Source organism: Bos indicus, chromosome 1, assembly GCF_029378745.1.
Source record: "Bos indicus isolate NIAB-ARS_2022 breed Sahiwal x Tharparkar chromosome 1, NIAB-ARS_B.indTharparkar_mat_pri_1.0, whole genome shotgun sequence".
NCBI classification, from domain to species: domain Eukaryota; kingdom Metazoa; phylum Chordata; class Mammalia; order Artiodactyla; family Bovidae; genus Bos; species Bos indicus.
Genome location: NC_091760.1, coordinates 128309723 through 128332296, shown reverse-complemented (window position 1 = coordinate 128332296; position 22574 = coordinate 128309723). Strand labels below are relative to the sequence as shown.

The window sequence follows — 22574 nt, the reverse complement described above, 5'->3', positions numbered from 1 at the left end:
TGAGGAAAGACACTCCCAAAGGAAAAAAATAATAAATAAGCAGATTTGTCTTCACAGAAAAAGACATCAAACGAGTTCCTTGTAGAATTTTATCTTCACTGTGCTTTTGATCATCATAAATTGAGATGGTTGGATAGCATCACCAAATCAGTGGACATGAATTTGAGCAAACTCCAGGAGATAGTGAAGGATGGGGAAGCCTGGCATGCTGCAGTCCATGAGGTCACAAAGAGTCAGACAAGACTTAGCAACGTAACAACAACAAAATAACCCTGGGCAGCAGGTAGTATTATCACAGCAGAGCACAAGAAATGAAAGCTCAGAGAAGGTAAGTGTCTTGTCTAAAGTCACATGGCCAGCCAGTAGAAGTCAACTCATATCTGAGTTTTTCTGGTTCCAAAGTCTGTGCTCATTTCAGGGCTCCTGGTCTCCCATGAGACATCAGACATCCTGTGAGCAACCTGCTTGCTCACTTCATGTCAGTAAAGAAGGCCCTTAGGGCCAAAGTCTCCGTCTCGTGAAGTGAGGAGTTCTCATCCCACTGCGCAAGACAGTCCTAAGGCTTAAGTGAGATAATAGATATGGAAGCATTCTTAAAAGCATAAAGAGCAGCTGTTCTCTGTACAGGTGCTGCTTTTTATCCCAGGAGCCCTGTTATTGGTTTTAATTGGCAGCATTTACAGTCCAGGCATGCTCCACAGTGACTCAGGCCTCTCCCCCATAGACACGGGGAGGAATACAGCAGCTCCAGTCAGAGAGCTGGTAGCTGATGTAAAGCCCCCAAGAAGGAAGGGATGAAGATAAAGAGGCAAAGGCAACCCCAGCAAGGGTAGGAGGGATGATGAGCATCCTAGCGGCAGAGCCAGAGAGGAGGTCTGACAGCATAAAGAGAAAATATGCACACAAATGAAAGGAGGGAAGCCATAGGAGAGAAGCTGTTTTAGCATCTTGACCTTCTAGTGACCTTGGATGCTCACAACACACACACACACACACACACACACACACACCCCATTGAGTGTCCCCACTCAGCGTGTGCTTTTTCTACCATTAAATAATGATCTCCAAGATCCTTCTTTATTTTCCCTTAAGTATAAAAAAGGCTGATTTATGCTTCTATTAACATTCTGTATTTGTGCACAGATACCAATTTTATTGCCCATTTTTTAAACTGATTTACTTATTTTCTTATTATTGAGCTGTGAGAGTTCTTCATAAATTCTGAATATAAGTCCCTTTTCAGATATGTATGTGGCATGTATTTTCTCTGCATTGTGGCTTGTCTTGTCATGATTTTTTTTTAATGTTTATTGATACACCGTGTCATAGTTGCAGCATGAGGGATCTTTGGTTGCAGCATGTGAGATCTCATTTCCTGACCAGGGTTTGAACCCCTGGTCTCCTGCATTAGGAGCACAGAGTCCTAGCATCTGAACCATCAGGGCAGTCCTGTCTTTTCGTAATCCTAACAGTCTTTCAAAGAACAGAAACTTTTCATTTTGAGTAAGTCCAATTGACCGATTTTTCTTGTAGGGTTCAGGCTTTTTGTGCTCTCTTTTAGGAAAAGACTTTTGGCTTAGGACTTCTCTGATGGCTCAGTGGTAAAGGATCCACCTGCCAAATGCAGGATACATGGGTTCAATCCCTAATTCTGGAAGATCCCACATGCTGAGAAGCAACTAAACCCTTGAGCCACAACTATTGAGCCTGTGCTCTAGAGCCCAGGAGCCAAAACTAGTGAGCCCTTGTGTTGCAACTACTTACAAAGCCTGTGCACCCTAGAGCCTGTGCTCTGCAACAAGAGCAAACTCTGCAATGAGAAGCCCGTGCACGCAACTGCACAGTTAGTCCCCACTCTCAGCAACTAGAGAAAAGCCTGAGCAGCAACGAAGACTCAGCACAGCCATAAATAAGTTGATTAATTAATTTAATTAAATATAATAGAAAAGAAATCTTGGCCTAAATGTTAAGTCAGAAATATTTTACATTAACTCTATGATTCATTTTGGATTGATTTTTGTATTTGGTGCAAGTTTAAGATCATGGTCCTGTTTTTGGTGTTTGTTTTTTAAAAATAGTGTTTTCTCCATTGAATTACCTTAATAATTTTGTTGAAGAATAATTGACTATATACGAATGGGTCTATTTCTAGGCTCCATATGTCTGTATGATCTATGTGTGTGCCAATTTCACACTGTCTGAATTATGATAGCTTTATAGAAAGTTATAAAACCAGGTAATGTGAGCTGTTTAGATGGGTTACCTATTACAGATTCATTGTTTTTCCATATGAATTTCAGAATCAGCTTGTCAATTTAAAAAAGCCTCCTGTAATATTGATTGGGATTGTATTCAGTCTATACATCAATTTGAGGAAACTGAATCTTAGTAATGACACTTTTAATTTATGAAGATGGTGTATCTGTTTATTTAAGTCCTCTTTACTCTCTCTCATACAAATCTTGTGCATTCTTTAAACATTTTGTCCCTATGTATTTTTTTATGCTCTTATGAATGGCACTATTTTATAAATTTCAATGTACAATTGATCATTAATATATGTAAAAATACAATTGATTTCTGTATTATGACTTTGTGTTTTCTGATTTCACTTATCTCAGTTAATAGACTTAATAGATTTCTTTGTTGGTTCTTTGGGATTTTTTTTCCTGGATGATCATGTCGTTGGCAAATAAAGATAGTTTTGTTTTTTTATTTCTGATTTAAATGACTTTTGTTTTTGTTTGTTGCCTCATTGCTCTTGCTAGGATCTCCAGTATGATGTTGGTAGGAATGATGAGAGTGGTAGGAATGATGAGAGTGAACATTCTTGTTCCCATTCGTGGAGGAAAGACTTCAATTTTTTTTTACCAAAGGTATGCGTTTGCTTATCTAACATATGCTGAGTACATCATGCGAAATACCCAGCTGGATGAAGCACAAACTGGAATCAAGATTGCCAGGAGAAATATCAGTAACCTCAGCTATGCAGATGACACCACCCTTATGGCAGAAAGCGAAGAGGAACTAAAGAGCCTCTTGATCAAAGTGAAAGAGGAGAGTGAAAAAGCTGGCTTAAAACTCAACATTCAAAAAACGAAGATCATGGCATCTGGTCCCACCACATCATGGCAAATAGATGGGCAAACAATGGAAACAGTGAAAGACTTTATTTTCTTGAGCTCCAAAATCACTGCAGATGGTGACTGCAGCCATGAAATTAAAAGATGTTTGCTCCTTGGAAGAAAAGCTATGACCAACCTAGACAGCATAGTAAAAAGCGGAGATATCACTTTGTCAACAAAAGTCTGTCTAGTCAAATTTATGGTTTTTTCAGTAGTCATGTATGGATGTGAGTGTTGGACTATAAAGAAGGCTGAGTGCCAAAGAATTGATGCTTTTGAACTGTGATGTTGGAGAAGACTCTTGAGAGTCCCTTGGACTTCAAGGAGATCAAATCAGTCAATTCTAAAGGAAATCAATCCAGGATATTCATTGGAAAGACTGATGCTGAAGCTGAAACTCCAATACTTTGGCCACCTGATATGAAGAGCTGACTCATTGGGAAAGATCCTGATGCTGAGAAAGATGGAAGGCAGGAGAAGGGGATGACAGAGGATGAGATGATTGGATAGCATCACCAACTCAATGGACATTAGTTTGAGGAAACTCTGGGAGATGATGATGGACAGGGAGGCCTGACATGCTGCAGTCCATGGGGTCACAAAAAGTCAGACACAATTGAGCGACTGAACAGCAACAAATGAGTTTAGCTGTAGGTTGTGAAATTTCCTTTTGTCCCCTTCTAATTCTTGATTTGTTGAGCATTTTTATCCTAAATAATGTTAAAAAAAAAAAAGAATTTTCAAATGCTTTTTGCATCTACTAAGATGATCACGTGGTTTTTATTTTTAACCGGTTGATGTTGTGAATGATCTTGATTGACTTTTGAATGTCCAGCCAATCTTATATTCCTGGGATAAACCTCACTTGGTTGACTTGGTTGTGATGTAGTCTCTTCTTTATATATATATGTGTGTATATATATATATATATATATATATATATAAAATTTTATTTCTTTGTTTATTGGCTGTGCTGGGTCTTCATTACTGCACAGAGTTTTCTCTGATTGTGGAGAGTGGGGGCTACTCTCTCTAGTTGAGGTAGGTTGGCTTCTCTTTGTGGTGGTTTCTCTTGCTGAGGAGCACACGCTGTAGGGAAGGTAGATTCCATAGCTGTAATTCCTGGGCTCTAGAGCACAGGCTTAGTAGCTGTGGCACATGGGCTTAGTTGTTCCATGTCACATGGGCTCTTCCCAGATCATGGATCAAACCCGTATTTCCTGCATTGGCACTCACATTCTTTTCCACTGAGCCACCAGGGAAGCCCCTGCAGTGATCTCTTCTTTAATAGAGTGTTGCATTAAATATGTTCATTTTTTAAAGGATTGTTTATGTTCATATTGGTCTGTGGTTTTTGTTGGTTTCTTTTGGCCATGTCTTGGGCTTTGGTATCAGGGTGATGCTGGACTGGCTCCTAGAATAAGCTGGAAGAGTTTGTGTAGAGTTCTAACATACAGTTATAACAGCTGCTTTTAAAATCCTTACATGCTCATTTGAATATCTGAGTTATCTCAAGGTAGGTCTTTTTTCTTGATAATGGGCTAAATTCTCCTGACCTTCATATTTCAAATACATTTGGATTGTATCCCCAACGTTGTGCACCTTATTTTGTAGAGACTCAAGATTCTGGTTTGTATATTTATTCATTTGTTTCTTAGCAGATGATTACCTTTGTTGGATCCCTCTCTTGAGTAGTAGCTCAAATCTCAGTTCACTTCTTTTTCCCCGATGAGGCTGCTCACTATCTGCCCTAGGCATGTATGGGTCAGTGGTTCTAGAGATGTGAGTGGAGACTGGCACTGAATTTGGGACTTCCTCTCCCCAGCTCTCTCCTTTACAGGATCTGCCTTCAGTTTTCAGTGGCTAGTTGCCCTGAACTCTATCTTCTACTTTTTCAGGCCCAAAAGTGCAGGCTTTCTAGCAGAGATTTACCTACCTCATGTGGAGCTGACTTAGGCTTACTTTAAAGCTAATACCCATAAATATGTGTAACTCACCTTGTGCCACTCATTTTTTTCTTAGATTCATCCTCAGAATCTTCCTGCTTTGGTTCATTCTTCAGTGTCTTCAGACGTTTTTGGTTTTTTTTTTTTTTTTGGTACATTTTTCTGAAGTTTTGTTTTCTCTGGAAGGATCAAGTCCTTTGGCCCTATTGGCAGTGAAAATATCCTTTCTTTCTTTGTCCATATACTTGTTCCTTTTAAATTTATTTTAAGCTTTGTAAACATACATCTCGAAGAAGGCAATGGCACCCCACTCCAGTACTCTCGCCCGGAAAACCCCATGGACAGAGGAGCCTGGTGGGCTGCCGTCTATGGGGTCGCACAGAGTCGGACACGACTGAAGCGACTTAGCAGCAGTAGCAGCAGCAAACATACATCTGACAAAATACTGCCCAGTTTAAAATGAAATTTTCATTTTGCTGAATTCTAAAAACCATGACATCAACAAAAATCTAAGATATAAAAAGGCCTGTTGACAGCCCTTCTGCTTTTCCACAAGAAAGTGTTCGTTCTTGTGTGTTCCAACAATGCTGAGCAGGAAGACTTTTGTGGAATGCTTTTCGGTGATGAAGGCAGATTCTTTAAAACAAATGTTTTTTAAAACTTGATTTACTTATTTATGGCTGTGGCGGGTCTTTACTGCTGCGTAGGCTTTTCTCCAGTTGCAGCAAGTGGGAGCTACTCTCTGGTTGCGGTGCTCAGGCTTCGCACCGCAACCTTGTGGTAGCTTCTCTAGTGGTGGATCACAGACTCTAGGGCACACAGGCTTCAGTAGCTGTGGCACACAGGCTTAGTTGCTCCAGGTCACGTGGGATCTTCCTGGATCAGGGTTTGAACCCGTGTCTCCTGCATTGGCAGATTGATTCTCTACCACTGAGCCACCAGGGAAGCCCCGAAGGCAAATTCTTTAGCTCATATCACGTTGGAAGAACAGAGACGGCCCATGTTTGGTAAACAAGGCCATGCTTCCACAAGGGAAGACACCCCCCCACCCCCCTCCCCTCCCCTGGGTAGAAGCTTCATTTACTCATTAAATATTTACAGAGCACCTACTGTTTGTCAGACAAGGTTCTGAAGACAGAAATATGATTCTCAGTGACTTACTAAGGGAGCCAGGCATGAAACAACACCCAGGTATAGGATTTGAAACTGTGATTAAAAGTTATGCCCTGAGTTAAAGCATAGGAAGTTACTAGAGTGAATAACAGGGTGCTTGGTACAGTCTGAGAGGTCTGGGAAGGCCTCCCTCGGGAATGAGAAATCATCAGAAAGAAGAGTAAAACTTAATGAAGTGTGTGTGCTAATGGGCCTAGTTCCAGGAAGAAGGAAAAGCATGTGTGAAGACTCAGAGATGGGAGAGGGAATTGGAAATGTGCAGGAGGGAGAGACCCAGGTGAGCTAGATTGTAGAGGACCAGGAGGGAACGGAGTACAAGATGAAGACTTTAAGCTCATGAAAGTGCACAAACTGTGATCTGATCACTCGAACTCGGTGTTCCAGTTTTGTTGTTTTTCAGTCACTCAGTCATGTCTGACTCTTTGCGATCCCAAGGACTGCAGCAAGCCAGGTTTTCTTGTCCTTCACCATCTAACGGAGCTTGCTCAAACTCCTGTTCATTGGGTTGGTGATGCCATCCAACCATCTCATCCTCTGTCATCCTCTTCTCCTCCTGCCTTCAATCTTTCCCAGCATCAGGGTCTTTTCCAGTGAGTCAGTTCTTCCCAACAGGTGAACAAAGTATTGGAGTTTCAGCTTCAGCTTCAGTCCTTCCAATGAATATCCTGGATTGATTTCTTTTAGGATTGACTGGTTTGTTCCTTGCAGTCCAAGGGACTCTCAAGAGTCTTCTCCACACCACAGTTAGAAAGTATCAGTTCTTCGGCTCTCAGCTTTCTTTATGGTCCAACTCTCACATCCATACATGACTACCGGAAAAACCACATCCTTGACTAGACAGACCTTTGTTGGCAAAGTGATGTCTCCACCTTTTAATATGCTGTCTAGGTTGGTCATCAGAGAAGGCAATGGCAACCCACTCCAGTACTCTTGACTGGAAAATCCCATGGGCGGAGGAACCTGGTGGGCTGCAGTCCATGGGATCGCTGTGTCGGACATGACTGAGCGACTTCGCTTTCACGTTTCCCTTTCATGCATTAGAGAAGGAAATGGCAACCCACTCCAGTGTTCTTGCCTGGAGAATCCCAGGGACAGGGGAGCCTGGTGGGCTGCCATCTATGGGATCGCACAGAGTCGGACACGACTGAAGCGATTTAGCAGAAGCAGCAGCAGGTTGGTCGTAGCTTTTCTTCCAAGAAAAAGCATCTTTTAATTTCATGGCTTCACTCACCATCTGCAGTGATTTTGGAGCCCAAGAAAATAAAGTCTGTCACTGTTTCCACTGTTTGCCCATCTATTTTTCATGAAGTGATGGGACAGGATGCCATGATCTTCGTTTTTTTAATGTTGAGTTTTAAGCCAGTTTTTTCACTGTCCTCTTTCATCTTCACCAAGAGGCTCTTTGGTTCCTCTTCACTTTCTGCCACAAGGGTGGTGTCATCTGCGTATCTGAGGTTATTGATATTTCTCCTGGAAATCTTGATTCCAACTCGTTCTTCATCCAGCCTGACATTTTGCCTGAAGTATTCTCTGTATAAGTTAAATAAGCCGGGTAACAATACGTATATTGTCACCTTGATGTACAGCCTTGACATATTCCTTTCCCAATTTTGAACCAGTCCATTATTCCATGTCCAGTTGCTTCTTGACCTGCATACAGATTTCTCAGGAGGCAGGTCAGGTGGTCTGGTATTCCCATCTCTTGAAGAATTTTCCACAGTTTGCTGTGATCCACACAGTCAAAGGATTTAGCTTAGTCAATGAAGCAGAAGTAGATGTTTTTCTGGCACTCTCTTGCTTTTTATATGATCCAACAGATGTCGGCAATTTGATATCTGATTCCTCTGCCTTTTCTAAATCCAGTTTGTAAACCTGAAAGTTCTCGGTTCACATACTGTTGAAGCCTAGCCTGAAGGATTTTGACCATTCCTTGCTAGTGTGTGAAATGAGTTCAATTTTGCAGTAGTTTGAACATCCTTTGGGACTGGAATGAAACTGACCTTTTCCAGTCCTGTGGCCACTGCTGAGTATTCCAAATTTGCTGGCATATTGAGTTCAGCACTTTAACAGCATCATCTTTTAAGATTTGAAATAGGTCAGCTGGAATTTCATCTCTTTCACTAGCTTTGTTCATAGTGATACTTCCTTAGGCCCACTTGACTTCGCATTCCAGGATGTCTGGCTCTAGGTGAGTGATCACACTATCATGGTTATCCGGGTCATTAAGAGCTTTTTTGTGTAGCTCTTCTGTGTATTCTTGCCACCTCTTCTTAATATCTTCTGCTTCTGTTATTCTTCTTAATATCTTCTGTTTCTGTCCTTTATTGTGCTCATCTTTGCATGAAATGTTCTGTTGGTATCTCTAATTTTCTTAAAGAGATCTCTGGTCTTTTCCATTCTATCATTTCCCTCTATTTCTTTGCATTGTTCACTTAGGAAGGCTTTCTTATCTCTCTTTGGTATTCATTGGAACTTTCCATTCAATGGATATATCTTTCCTTTTTTCCTTTGCCTTTCATTTCTTTTTTGAACTGTGGTGTTGGAGAAGACTCTTGAGAGTCCCTTGGACTGCAAGGAGATCCAACCAGTCCATTCTGAAGCAGGTCAGCCCTGGGATTTCTTTGGAAGGAATGATGCAAAAGCTGAAACTCCAGTACTTTGGCCACCTCATGCGAAGAGTTGACTCATTTGAAAAGACTCTGATGCTGGGAGGGATTGGGGGCAAGAGGAGAAGGGGACGACAGAGGATGAGATGGCTGGATGGCATCACGGACTCGTTGGACGTGAGTCTGAGTGAACTCCGGGAGTTGGTGATGGACAGGGAGGCCTGGCGTTCTGCGATTCATGGGGTCGCAAAGAGTCGGACACGACTGAGCGACTGATCTGATCTGATCTGATCTCTTCTTTTCTCAGCTATTTGAAAGGCCTCCTCAGACAACCATTTTGCCTTTTTGCATTTCTTTTTCTTGCAGGTGGTTTTGGTTACTGCCTCCTGAACAATGTTACAAACCTCTATGCATAGTTCCTCAGGCACTCTGCCTATCAGATTTAATTGTCACTTATATTGTATAATTGTAAGGGATTTGATTTAGGTCACACCTGAATGGCCTAGTGGTTTTCCCTACTGTCTTCAATCGAAGTCTGAGTTTTGCAGTAAGAAGTTCGCGATCTGAGTCACAGTCAGCTCCTAGTCTTGTTTTGGCTAACTGTATAGAGCTTCTCCATCTTCAGTTGCGAAGAATACAATCAATCTGATTTCGGTGCTCACCATCTGGTGATGTCCATGAGTAGAGTCGTCTCTTGTACTGTTGGAAGAGGGTGTTTTCTATGACCAGTGTGTTCTCTTGGGAGCACTCTGTTAGCTTTTACCCTGCTTCATTTTGCACTCCAAGGCCAAACTTGCCTGTTACTCCAGGTATTTCTTGACATCCTACTTTGCATTCCAGTCCCCTATGATGAAAAAGACATCTTTTTTGGGTGTTAGTTCTAGAAGGTCTTGTAAGTCTTCATAGAACCGTTCCAACTTCAGCTTCTTCAGCGTTAGTGGTTTGAGCATAGACTTGGGTCACTATGATATGGAATGGTTTGCCATGAAAATGAACAAGATCATTCTGTCCTTTTTGAGAATGCACCTATGTACTGCATTTCAGACTCTTTTGTTGACCATGAGGGCTGCTCCATCTCTTCTAAGGGATTCTTGCCCTCAGTAGTAGATATAATGGTCATCTGAATTAAATTCACCCTTTCCCATCCATTTAGTTCACTGATTCCTAAAATATCAATGCTCACTCTTGCCAGCTCTTGTCTGACCTGTTCCAATTACTGTTATTCATGGACCTAACTTCCCAGGTTCCTGTGCAATACTGTTCTTACAGCCTTGGACCTTACTTTCACCTCTATAAACATCCACAACTGAGCATAGTTTTTGCTTTGGTTCAGCCTTTTCATTCTTTCTGGAGCTATTTCCCTGCTCTTCTCCAGTAGCATATTGGGCACCTACTAACTTGGGGAGTTCATCTTCCAGTGTCATATCTTTTTGCTTTTTCATACTGTTCATGGGGTTCTTGAGGCAAGAATGCTGAAATGGTTTGCCATTCCCTTCTTCAGTGGACCACATTTTGTCAGAACTCTCCACCATGACCCGTCTGTCTTGGATGGTCCTACAGGGCATGCCTCATAGTTTCATTGTTAGACAAGGCTGTGACGCATGTCATCAGTTTGGTTAGTTTTCTCTGATTATAGTCCTCATTTTGTCTGTCCTCTGATGGATGAGTATAAGAGGCTTATGGAAGCTTCCTGATGGGAGGGACTTGCTGTGGGGGAATCTGGGTTTTGCTCTGGTGGGCAAGGCCACACTAAGTAAATATTTAACCCAATTTTCTGCTGATGAGTGGTGCTGTGTTTCCTCACTGTAGCTTGGCCTGAGGCCAAACTATGGTAGGGGTAATGGTGACCTCTTCCAAAAGGACTTACGCCAGCATGCTGCACCTCCCAGCATTGCTGCGGTCAGTGCCCCTGACCCTGAGGCAGGCCACTGTCAACCCGCTCCTCCACCAGGGACTCTCACTCACAGGCAAGTCTGGCTCAGTTTGCTGTGAGGACACTGTCCTTTCTCCTAGGTCCTGGTATACACAAGGTTTTGTTGTGCCCTCCAAGTTTCCTCAGTCCTGTGGAAGTTCTGAAATCAAATCCACTGGCCTTCAAAATCGGAGTCCCTGGGTGTTCTCAGTTCCTCTGCCGGATCCCCAGCTCGGGAAACCTGTTGTGGTCCAGTTCAGGAATTTGTTTTTTCCTTCTCCTCCCTCTTTTACCCCTTTTACCCTTTTGTTAAGTCATTAAGAAAATGACTCATGAATTATAGTCAAAACCTCTGTGTACTCTCCCTGTCCCCGCCCCAGGCCATAGAGATGACCATTGTCAAGGTTTCTCATATATGTTTCTAGAACAATTTCACAAACATACGTCTAATATACTGTATAGATATTTCTAAGAAACAATGGGTATATGAGGGGAAGGCAGATGGGGTTTTACTCGCAGTATTTCACACTTTCATTTGTTCCACTGGACAACACATGTAGAGACTTCTCCATGTCAGCACAGTTGGACACACATAGGTTTTTTCCAGGGGCTGCATGGTACCCCAATGCATGGATGTGACATTATGCATTTACTCAATCTCTGATTGATGGATATTTTAAGCTTTTACTGTTTTTCACTGTTAGAAACATTGCAGCCAGAAACACTCTTATAAAGACATATTTGGGCACGTGTGTGAGTATATGTATAGGATAAATTCACTTCTGAAGAATTTCTTGGTGAAAAGTGTGCACATTTATAATTTTGAAAGGCATTATCTAATTGTCCTCTGGATATATTTGTCCAGGGCCCTTTTACCATTAAAATGTTCTATAGACATAGCTTAGCATCAGGGGCCTAGGAAAATGTCTGAGCACTGAACAGTATAGATTAGCTTCCTGACACAGGGAAACTGCAAATTTGAGATCAATAAATATTTAATTAAATATCTCTACAATGTATTACTTGTAATGCTATTATTCATACAGAGTTCATTATATTTGAAAACAATTTGTAGGTTATATATTTTGCTTATTTTGCAAGAATTCACAACTATGTATAATGACTATTGAGAAATAGGCTATTATAAATTAAACAGCTTATCATAAATTAAACAACTCATCATAAGGATTACTTCAGTTCAGTTCAGTCACTCAGTCGTGTCTGACTCTTTGCAACCCCATGAACCACAGCACACCAGACCTCCCTGTCCATCACCAACTCCCAGAGTCTACCCAAACCCACATACATCGAGTTGATGATGCCATCCAACCATCTCATCCTCTGTTATCCCCTTCTCCTCCTTCCCTCAATCATTCCCAGCATCAGGGTCTTTTCAAATGAGTCAGCTCTTCCCATCAGGTGGCCAAAGTATTGGAGTTTCAGCCTCAACATCAGTCTTTCCAATGAACACCCACCTAAAGGACTGATCTCCTTTAGGATGGACTGGTTGGATCTCCTTGCAGTCCAAGGGACTCTCAAGAGTCTTCTCCAAAACCACAGTTCAAAAGCATCAATTCTTCGGCACTCAGCTTTCTTTATAGTCCAACTCTTACATCCATACATGCCTACTGGAAAAACCATAGCCTTGACTAGACAAACCTTTGTTGGCAAAGTAATGTCTCTGATTTTTAATATGTTATCTAGGTTCAGACGGTAAACTGTGTGTCTACAATGTGAGAGACCTGGATTCGATCCCTGGGTTGGGAAAATTCCCTGGAGAAGGAAGTGGCAACCCACTCCAGTACTCTTGCCTTGAAAATCCCATGGACAGAAGAGCTTGGTGCAGGCTACTATCTATGGGGTCACAAAGAGTCCGGCACGACTAAGCGACTTCACTTTCTAGGTTGGTCATAACTTTCCTCCCAAGGAGTAAGCGTCTTTTAATTTCATTGCTGCAATCTCCATCTGCAGTGATTTTGGAGCCCAGAAAAATAAAGTCAGTCACTGTTTCCACTGTTTCCCCATCTATCTGCCATGAAGTGATGGGACCGGATGCCATGATCTTTGTTTTCTGAATGTTGAGCTTTAAGCCAACTTTTTCACTCTCCTCTTTCACTTTCATCAAGAGGCTCTTTAGTTCCTCTTCACTTCTGCCGTAAGGGTGGTGTCATCTGCATATCTGAGGTTGTTGATATTTCTCCCGGCAATCTTGATTCCAGCTTGTGCTTCTTCCAGTCCAGCGTTTCTCATGATGTACTCTGCATATAAGTTAAATAAGCAGGGTGACAATATACAGCCTTGACGTACTCCTTCTCCTATTTGGAACCAGTCTGTTGTTCCATGTCCAGTTCTAACTGTTGCTTCCTGACCTGCATACAGATTTCTCAAGAGGCAGGTCAGGTAGTCTGGTATTCCCATCTCTTTCAGAATTTTCCACAGTTTATTGTGATCCACACAGTCAAAGGCTTTGGCATAGTCAATAAAGCAGAACTTTATTGCATGAATGCACTGGAGAAGGAAATGGCAACCCACTCCAATATTCTTGCCTGGAGAATCCCAGGGACGGAGCAGCCCGGTGGGCTGCCGTCTGTGGGGTTGCACAGAGTCGGACATGACGAAGTGACACAGCAGCAGCAGCAGATGTTTTTCTGGAACTCTCTTGCTTTTTACATGATCCAGCAGATGTTGGCAATTTGATCTCTGGTTCCTCTGCTTTTTCTAAAACCAGCTTGAATATCAGGAAGTTCACGGTTCACATATTGCTGAAGCCTGGCTTGGAGAATTTTAAGCATTACTTTACTAGTGTGTCAGATGAGTACAATTGTGCGGTAGTTTGAGCATTCTTTGCATTGCCTTTCTTTGGGATTGGAATGAAAACTGACCTTTTCTTTGGGATTGGGATGAAAACAGTGGCCACTGCTGAGGTTTTCAAATTTGCTGGCATATTGAGTGTGGCACTTTCACAGTGTCATCTTTCAGGATTTGAAATAACTCAACTGGAATTCCATCACCTCCACTAGCTTTGTTCATAGTGATGCTTTCTAAGGCCCACCTGACTTCACATTCCAGGATGTCTGGCTCTAGGTGAGTGATCACACCATCGTGATTATCTGGGTCATGAAGATCTTTTTTTTTTTTTTGAAGATCTTTTTTGTACATTTCTTCTGTGTATTCTTGCCACCTCTTCTTAATATCTTCTGCTTCTGTTAGGTCCCTACCATTTCTGTCCTTTATTCAACCCATCTTTTCATGAAAGATTATACAAACTGTGTAGAGTTGTCTGAATCTTTATACCTTCATCAGGCTTCCCAAGGAGTTTCAACGATAAAGAATCTGCCTGCAATGCAGGAGTCCTGGGTTCAATTTCTGGGTCATGAAGGTCCCCTGGGGAAGGGCATGGCAACCCACTCTAGTATTCTTGCCTGGGAAATCCCATGGACAGAAGAACCTGGTGGGGTACAGTCCATGTGGCCACAGAGTCAGACTCAACTGAGCACTATGCCTTCATCAACATTTTGTGTTTTCTTTCTTTTTTTAAATTTGGGTATTGTTTTTGGCTGTGCTGGGTCTTTGTTGCCACATGCAGACTACTCTCCAGTTGCAGGGAGCAGGCTTCTCATTATGATGACTTCTCTTGTTGTGGAGCCCAGGCTCTAGAGTGTGTGGGCTTCGTTAGTTGCTGTTCCTGGTCCCTAGAGCACAGGCTCAATAGCTGGGGTGCACAGGCTTCATTGTTTGCTGGCATGTTGGATCTCCCCAGACCAGGGATTGAATCCATGTCTCCTGCATTGGCACATTCCACTGTGCTCCCAGGGAAACCCAACATTTTGTGTTTTCAAAATTATGAATCTATGTCAACCTGATAATGTAACATTTTTGTTCTTTAGTTTCATATTTATTTAATGATGAGTGCAGTTGAGCATCTTTTCTGTGTATTTCTATGCCATTTTCCTCTTTACTATGAGCTAAATTGTTGTGTTCCAGGTCCATTTTGCTATTGGAATTTGATCCTTTCTGTGTCGATTTGTTAGGTCTTTTATATAATGAGGACTATAGCTCTTTGTTACTCACATCATGTTGCGAATATTTCCCTCCAATTTATTCTTTGTTTTTAGCCTGCTTTATGATCATTTATGTGTGTTCTTTTTTAGCCTCTTTTATACATTTTCTTAGTTAAATTTAAACTTTTCCTTTATGGCTTCCTGCAGGAAGTCCAAGAACAAAAGGAAGCGTTGAATGGTTTTTAAGCAGGAAAGTGATATAATCTGATTTGTATTCTAAATGTGGCTGCTGCCCAGGAAACTGAAGATTGGACTCTCAAGAGGGCAAGATTAAATCCAGGGAGAGTGGTTAGAAGGTGAAAGGTGATGGTGACCTGGCTTGAAGAGGATAAATGGGAGAAATATCAAGAGGCAAAACCAGTGCAGCTGAAGATGGAGAATAAGGCAAGGGCGGCAACAAGGATGAGTCTCAGATTCTGGTTCTGATTTTGGAAAGGAATGGAGCAGCCACTCTCTGACATAGCAAACACTAAAGGAGGACTAGGGATTTATGTATTTATTGTTTTTTTATTTCAGTGAGGGTTGGGGCTTAGGTTGCTGAGACTGTGAGTTAGGATTAGGACATGATGAGTTGAAGTGTTGTTGACATATCTGGTGGAGAAGGAGAAGAGGCTGATGGATCCACGGTGATGGAGCATAGAAGTGAGACATGTAACAGGTGTGTTTCCACTTTGTGAGTTTTGGTTTCCACATTCAGCATCAAAGTTCAACAAACCCCTTTGTGGTCTTGACTCACCAGGTTTCACTCGAAAAGTTCAATTTGGGTCTAGAAGTTGGCATAGATTTAAGGAATTGCTAAATGATTTTCCTGCTGAGAAAAAAAGAGCTTCTGGTTTAAGCAAAAATACACACCCATCTTAACCGTGAACTGATGGCCCTAAATTTTTTTAATTTAAAAATAATATCAAACATACAGAAAAGCTGTGAGAACAATACAAAGAATGCCCTCTTAAAAAAAGTCACTCTCCCTAGTGCTAGTTATCTGTTTTTGTGTTTAAAAACAAAACAAAAGAAAACTGCTGCCAAACTTAGTGGCTTAAAACAGCAACCATTATAGGAGGTATCATGATTTTCTGTGTCAAGAATTTGGGCAGAGCTCAGCTGGGTGATTTCTGTTCCATGCGGTGTTGACAGAGGTCATGGAATGCTATTTAGCTGGTGGACGGAATGATCTAGAGAATCCAAGAGAGCTTCACTCACAAGTCTGGCACCTTGGTGGGGAGAGCAGCAAGGCTGAGCTGAGTGGGGAGTGTCAACAGGAGCACCTATGCATGGCCTCTCTAGTGCGACGGTCTCAGGGAGCTGCTGGATATCTTATAGCAGCTCAAGGGCCCTGGAGAGAGCTTTCCAAGAGGCCCAGACTAAAAGGGCAAAGCTTCTCATAACATAGTCAAGGAAGTCCCAGAGTCGCTTCCCACCAGCCAGGTGGTCTAACAACTGACTAAGACCAGCTCAGATTTAAAGATAGGAATTTGTTTGTCTCCCCAGTGGTTCAGTAGTAAAGAATCTGCCTGCAAAGTAGGAGAGGTGGGTTTGATCCCTGGGTCACGAAGATCCCCTTGAGAAGGAAATGGCAACCCACTCCAGTGTTCTTGCCTGGAGAATTTCATGGACAGAGGAGCTCCGAGGGTGGGCTACAGTCCACAGGGTCACAATGAGTCAGATACGACTGAGTGACTAAACAACAAGCAACCCAATCAGAAGAGTAGCAATAAGGGTGTGGCCATCTCTATTGTACCACAATTCACCAGTTTTTGGTATTTTGCCATGTTTGTGTCATAATTTTTCTTTCTGAACTAGTTGAGAGTAAGTTGCATACATCACGCTCCTTTATCCTTGAATACTTTCCGATGTATTAATAATTTCTAAAAACAAAATAGTCTTTTTTTTTTTTTTTTAGCTGCACTGAGCAGCATGCAGGATCTTAGTTCCCTGACCAGGAGCAGTTTTCCTGTGCTCCCTCTGCAGTGAAATGCAGAGTCTGAACCCCTGGACCACCAGGGAAGTCCCAAACAAAAAATTCTTTGATGGATCCACAGAACAGCAGGAATTTTAATGCTAAAAACTACTAGTATCTAATCTATAATCCGTATGATAATTGTCCAAATATTATAATTTATAACAAACCTTTTTCTGGTCCAGGATCCAATCCAAGGTTGTATGTTACATTAAGTTGTCGGGTCTCTTTAGCTTCTTCTAATCTGGAATATTTCCTTACCCTTTCTTTTTCTTTTATAACTTTGACATTTTTAAGAGTCATGCCGATTGTTTTGTAGGATACCGCTCAATCTAGGTTTGTCTGGATATTTCCTCATTATTAGTTTTAGGTTAAGTACTTTGGGCCAGAACACCACAGAAGTGCAAAATATAAGGAGGCAGCAAGGTTGTCCCATTATTGGTGGTGTTAACTTTGATCATTTTATTAAAAGGGTGCTTGCCAAGTTCCTATTTTTCCTTTTCTAATTAATAATTACTTGGTGGAGAGATTTGTTGAGACTGTAAATATCTTGCTCCTCATTAGACTTTCAACCACATGTTTCAGCATCCCTTGATAATTTTTGCCCAGCTCTTTTACTAGGATGGTAGCAAAACAGTGGTTTTCTAAAACCGTCATTTCTTCTGCACTTTTCTACAGCAGGGGAGAGCTGCCCCTAGTGCATATATGTACAGACTTGGATGAACTTATAGATTCTTATTATTAATATATTCCGTTGGTTATAACCCATAACTGTCATACATTTGGATGCTTACTGCCTTTGGGTGTCTCCTTGTACTTTTGATCTATTCCTATTATTAATATTTCTTATTTTCTGTCACAGTCCATGTTGCAGACTCACCTTGTACTTTCCCTGCCCCAGTCCTTGAATCAGCCATTTCTTCAAGGACCGCTGGTGTTTTTTTGTTTTTGTTTTTTTTTTAACAAAGAATGCTCTTTATTTTTAAATTTTTATTTATTTAAAAAAAATTACCTTTAATGAGAGATGCCGCATGGCCTGTGGGAGCTTAGTTTCCAGACCAAGGATTGAACCTGCACCCCCTGCCTTGGAAGCACAGAGTCTTTAAACATTGAATCATCAGGAAATCCAAGAATGCTTTTCAGAAACGAAAACTGTGTGCTGGAGTGTGCTCATTGCCAATTATGTCGACACTTCAAGGCCCTTTCACTGGGCAAAGCTAGAAATACAGTGACGTGAAAGTGTTAGTCACTCAGTCATGTCCAACTCTCTGTGACCCCATAGACTGTAGCCCACCAGGCTCCTCTGTCCATGAAGTTCTTCAAGCAAGAGTACTGGAGTGGGTTGCCATTCCCTTCTCTGGGGGATCTTCCCCACCCAGAATAGGAACCCGGGTGTCCTGCTTTATAGACAGATTCTTCACCACCTGAGCCACCAGGGTAGCCCAAAGGGTCATGCTCCAGTCTCTAATTCCCATAAAACTCTGTGGGGCTTTGCTTGCTTTACTGCATTTCAGGTTTGGTTCTTCCATAGTGAGAACTCTGATTCCCAACATTAGTATATTCATTTATTTGTTCAGATCTAAAACCATAGAAAATAGTTTCAGAATCCTTGTACTCATACTATTACAGCAAACCAAATCTACTAAGTAAAAGATTGTTGCTGCTGCTAAGTCGCTTCAGTCCTGTCTGACTCTGTGCGACCCCAGAGACGGTAGCCCACCAGGCTCCGCTGTCCCTGGGATTCTCCAGGCAAGAACACTGGAGTGGGTTGCCATTTCCTTCTCCAATGCATGAAAGTGAAAAATGAAAGTGAAGACGCTCAGTCGCGTCAGACTCTTAGCAACCCCCATGGACTGCAGCTTACCAGGCTCCTCCGTCCATGGGGTTTTCCAGGCAAGAGTACCGGTGTGGGGTGCCATTGCCTTCTCCGAAGTAAAACACAAGACTTATTTATTTATGTGTGTAGTTGCAAGGAGAAGCTGAAACCTATCAAACTGGATATATTGTTACTGGATATATTGTTACTGGATATATTGTTACAGTATATAACAATATACTGGATATATTGTTACAAAACTATCATTCTGGTAATGCCAAAAGGATGGGGGAACCTTTTTGGTGGGCAACCAATAATGATTGCCACAGTCTCTCAAGGTGTTATTTGGAGAACATTGTGGGAAGGGAGTGAGGTGAGTGAGAGGAGCCTAAACTGCTAAGGGACCTTCCTGGTGGTCCAGTGGCTAAGACTCTGTGCTGCCAATGCAGGGCCTTGGGTTCAGGCCCTGGTTGGGGAACTAGATCTCACATGCCACAATTAAGAGTCCACATGCCACAGCTACAGATCCTGCATGCTGCTACAAAGATCAAGGATCCCATGTGCCACAACTGAGACCTGGCACATCCAAATAAATGAATATTTAAAAATGAATAAATAAATTGCCAAAGTCCAGGGACAAGATGATAAATATAGGAACCAGGGAAGCCCACCATTTCCCATGAAATCATCTGAACCCTTCAAGAATCTTACATACTCTAGACTGTGTCAGGTCCCTGAATAATACATTTCAAATGTATATCCTCCTATGTCAGAAGAACGCTAGCTGTGTGACCTTGGACAAGTTATTAACCTCTCTGAGCCTCGCACAGATCACTTTGGCTCCAGGAGAAAGGGTGTGAGCCTGTCCATGATGGTGCACAGAAAATTCCTCCAAATTTGCTTTTAATCAATCATTTGGACTAATAGCATGGTTTTCTTTAATCAGCAATTACATATTCTTTTAAACACTGCAGGAATCCCAGGTCCTTTTAATAGATGGCACTGTAATTGCAGTTTTCATCTTAAACCATTTTATTTTCAGAGAGAATGAGAGACTATGTCAAGAACATAATGAGATGGTTCAATGAAAAAGATGAACTGCTTGACTACCACACAGGTAATAGCTGATAAAAAGTCTCCAGTGGCAATGGATCAGGTAGTGTGAAGCGGGTAACTTTTAGTTGTGTGGGTGGAATATATTCTCAGTTATTCAATCCCCATGTGCTCAAGGCCAGCCAGCCTCAGTGATGGCTTGACCTGGCTTTCTCTCAACAGAGGGGGTGCTATCCATGTCAGTAGTGGGGTGTAGAGGCAACCATCAGAGCTTTGAGGTCAGTCAGACCTGTATTGAGATTCCAAATTATTTATTATTGTCTGATACTTAGCTGGTAAAGAATCTGCCTGCAATGTGGGAAACCTGGGTTAGATCCCTGGGTTGGGAAGATCCCCTGGAGAAGGGAAAGGCTACCCACTCCAGTATTCTGGCCTGGAGAATTCCATGGACTGTATAGTACATAGGGTTGCAAAGAGTCAGACATGACTGAGAGACTTTCACTTTCTCTTTTCACTTGGCTGTTAAATGGGGTTAAGAAATCTGACCCCATAAGATATTATGTGCCTTTGATGAGATAATAAATGGTAAAACCCAGCACAGAGACACACAGTAAATGTGTTTTCCCTCTACCTCCACAGCTTTGTGGATTTCCTTCTGTGCCCTGACAAAGCCTTATTTATCATATCCTCTCATCCCCACAATGCCCTCAGCCAGCAATGAGGATTAGACCACCAAGGGATGAGAGCAGAAAGGAGAAATACTTTCTCCTGAACCACACCTGGTATGTTTTTCAGGACTCAAGGAGCACTGAGTCATTAGCTTTGCCCTTTAAAAAAATTTGTTTTTTTAATTGATTTCTTTTTGTCTGGGCTGGGTCTTTGTTGCTGCACAGGACTTGCTGTAGCTGCGGCGAGTTGGGGCTACTCCCTAGGTGTGGTGTGTGGGCTTCTCACTATGGTGGCTCCTCTTGATTTGGAGCACAGGTTATAAGCATGGGCTTCAATAGTTGTGGCTTGTGGGCTCTAGAGCACAAGCTTAGTAGGTGGGACACACAGGCTTAGTTGCTCCAAGGCATGTGGGATCTTCCCGGATTAGGGATCCAACCATGTCTTCAGCATTGGCAGGCAGGTTCTTTACCACCAGGGGAGTCCTGCTTCTCTCTTTATAAATACATTTAGTAATGTTTTTAAGCACCTAAACAGTGTTCAGTCTCTGTATTGATCTTTATGGATGAACCAAAGAAGCACAAGATGCAGTCCTTGCTTTCCAGGAACAAAAAATCCCACTAAGGGCCCAAAATAATTATTATGAAACAAAAATAAATAATTATAACCCAAAGCACACACAGACTTGAGTTCAAACCCCAACTCTGCCACTTATTAGCTTTGTGACCTTGAACAGTCACTTAACTTCTCTGTGTGTTTATTTCCTCACCTGTGAAACAGAGCAACCTGGTGAGGCCATCACAAGGTTTAGAATAGCTGCTCCATGAAAGGGACCTGGCACAAGGTAGGCCCTTAGAAAATCTGAGCTCCTTTGTCTTCAAACCATATGGTAGATAAATAGAAGTTAAACTGAAGACCTGTTGCAAAACCGCCTGTAAGTCATTGTCAAGTGGAAGGCCCTGAAATAAAGGCTCTTGGAGTTTGGGGGAGGAGAAAACTGTTCGATGGACAGAGGAGCCTGGAGGGCTACAGTCCATGGGGTCACAAACAGTCAGACATGACTGAGCGACTTCCACCACCATCACCATCAGCTCCCTCTTCTGTAAGAGAATCATACCTCTCTTCTTTGCCAGAACTCTCCGAGGATGGAGTATAGTATAGTGGTATTCCATTGACTTTAGGATAGTCAATCGAATGTGAGAGGATGCAACAGGCACCACATCAGAGCAGAAACATTAAATGCATCTCATGATTTATTTGGTCTCATGTTCTTGTCTTCTTAGATGATGCTACTGTCAGTCTGCATCCCAGAATAAGAAAGCTTGGTGCTCAAGGGGAACTAAGCACAGCCGAGTCATGACAGATAAAGACCAGTAGACCAGAACACCCGTGAGCTAGATGTGTTTGTTATTGTAAGCTGCTGAGGTGTGGAGGTTGTTTGTTGACACAGCAAATGCTGACAAGTACATCAACATTAACTGAACACTTGTTCAGTGCTGACACTATCCTGAGCATACATGTGTGTTCTCTCATTTAATCTTCACATTAATCACGCAAGGTAGTGTTTTATCCAGTGTTTTCTATTGTAAACATCAGAAAATTACTCTCACTGTGTACAAAAGAAGTACAAGAGGAAGACTTCTGCTTCCAGCCAAGAGGGAACAACAGAGGCTGGATGTGCTCTCATACCCGAAAGAACTAAAAAGGATATGAAATATATAAAACTATGGTTTTTAAGATATTAGATGATGGGCAGTGAAGGAGAGTAATCTCTGAGATATGGAGGCTTCCAGGTCATGGTGGAAAAAAAGGGGAAGGCTGGCAGAGCTTAGTGATCTCCTTGGTTTGGGAATATGGAGCTGAGAGCAAGAAGGCCAAGGCAACTAAAATTTTCAGGGAAGCATACTGGGAAGGAGAAAGCTACACAGAGAGAGAACCAGGGAGATTTTCAAAAGGTGCCCCTCAAAGATGCAGTTGAGCACAGGTCAGAGCACGCAGAAGAGGAAACTCTCTAAGGCGTGGGAAGTAATACCAACGGAACTAGAGGGAGCAATCCCTGGAGCTCACCTAAGACTAGAAATAACACCTCGCACCACCAGCCAGAGTGGACATCAGGCAAAATACAAAAAGGGTCTTGCTCCACAGTGGGAAAAAATTACCAGGCATGCCAAGAAGCAGGTACCTACAATCCCATAACCCAAAGGAAGGAGAAAAATCAATCCACTGAAACTAACCCAGAAATGACCCAGATAACAGAAG

At 42.2% G+C, this 22574-nt stretch overlaps 1 long non-coding RNA gene across 1 annotated transcript; it reads left to right on the top strand.

The window, feature by feature from the left end:
• Nucleotides 1-267: 267 nt before the first annotated feature.
• On the top strand, nt 268-22574 carry LOC139179945 (uncharacterized). Its single transcript, XR_011564255.1, has 3 exons — nt 268-328; nt 19639-19713; nt 21599-22574. It is a non-coding gene; the product is annotated as an uncharacterized lncRNA (long non-coding RNA).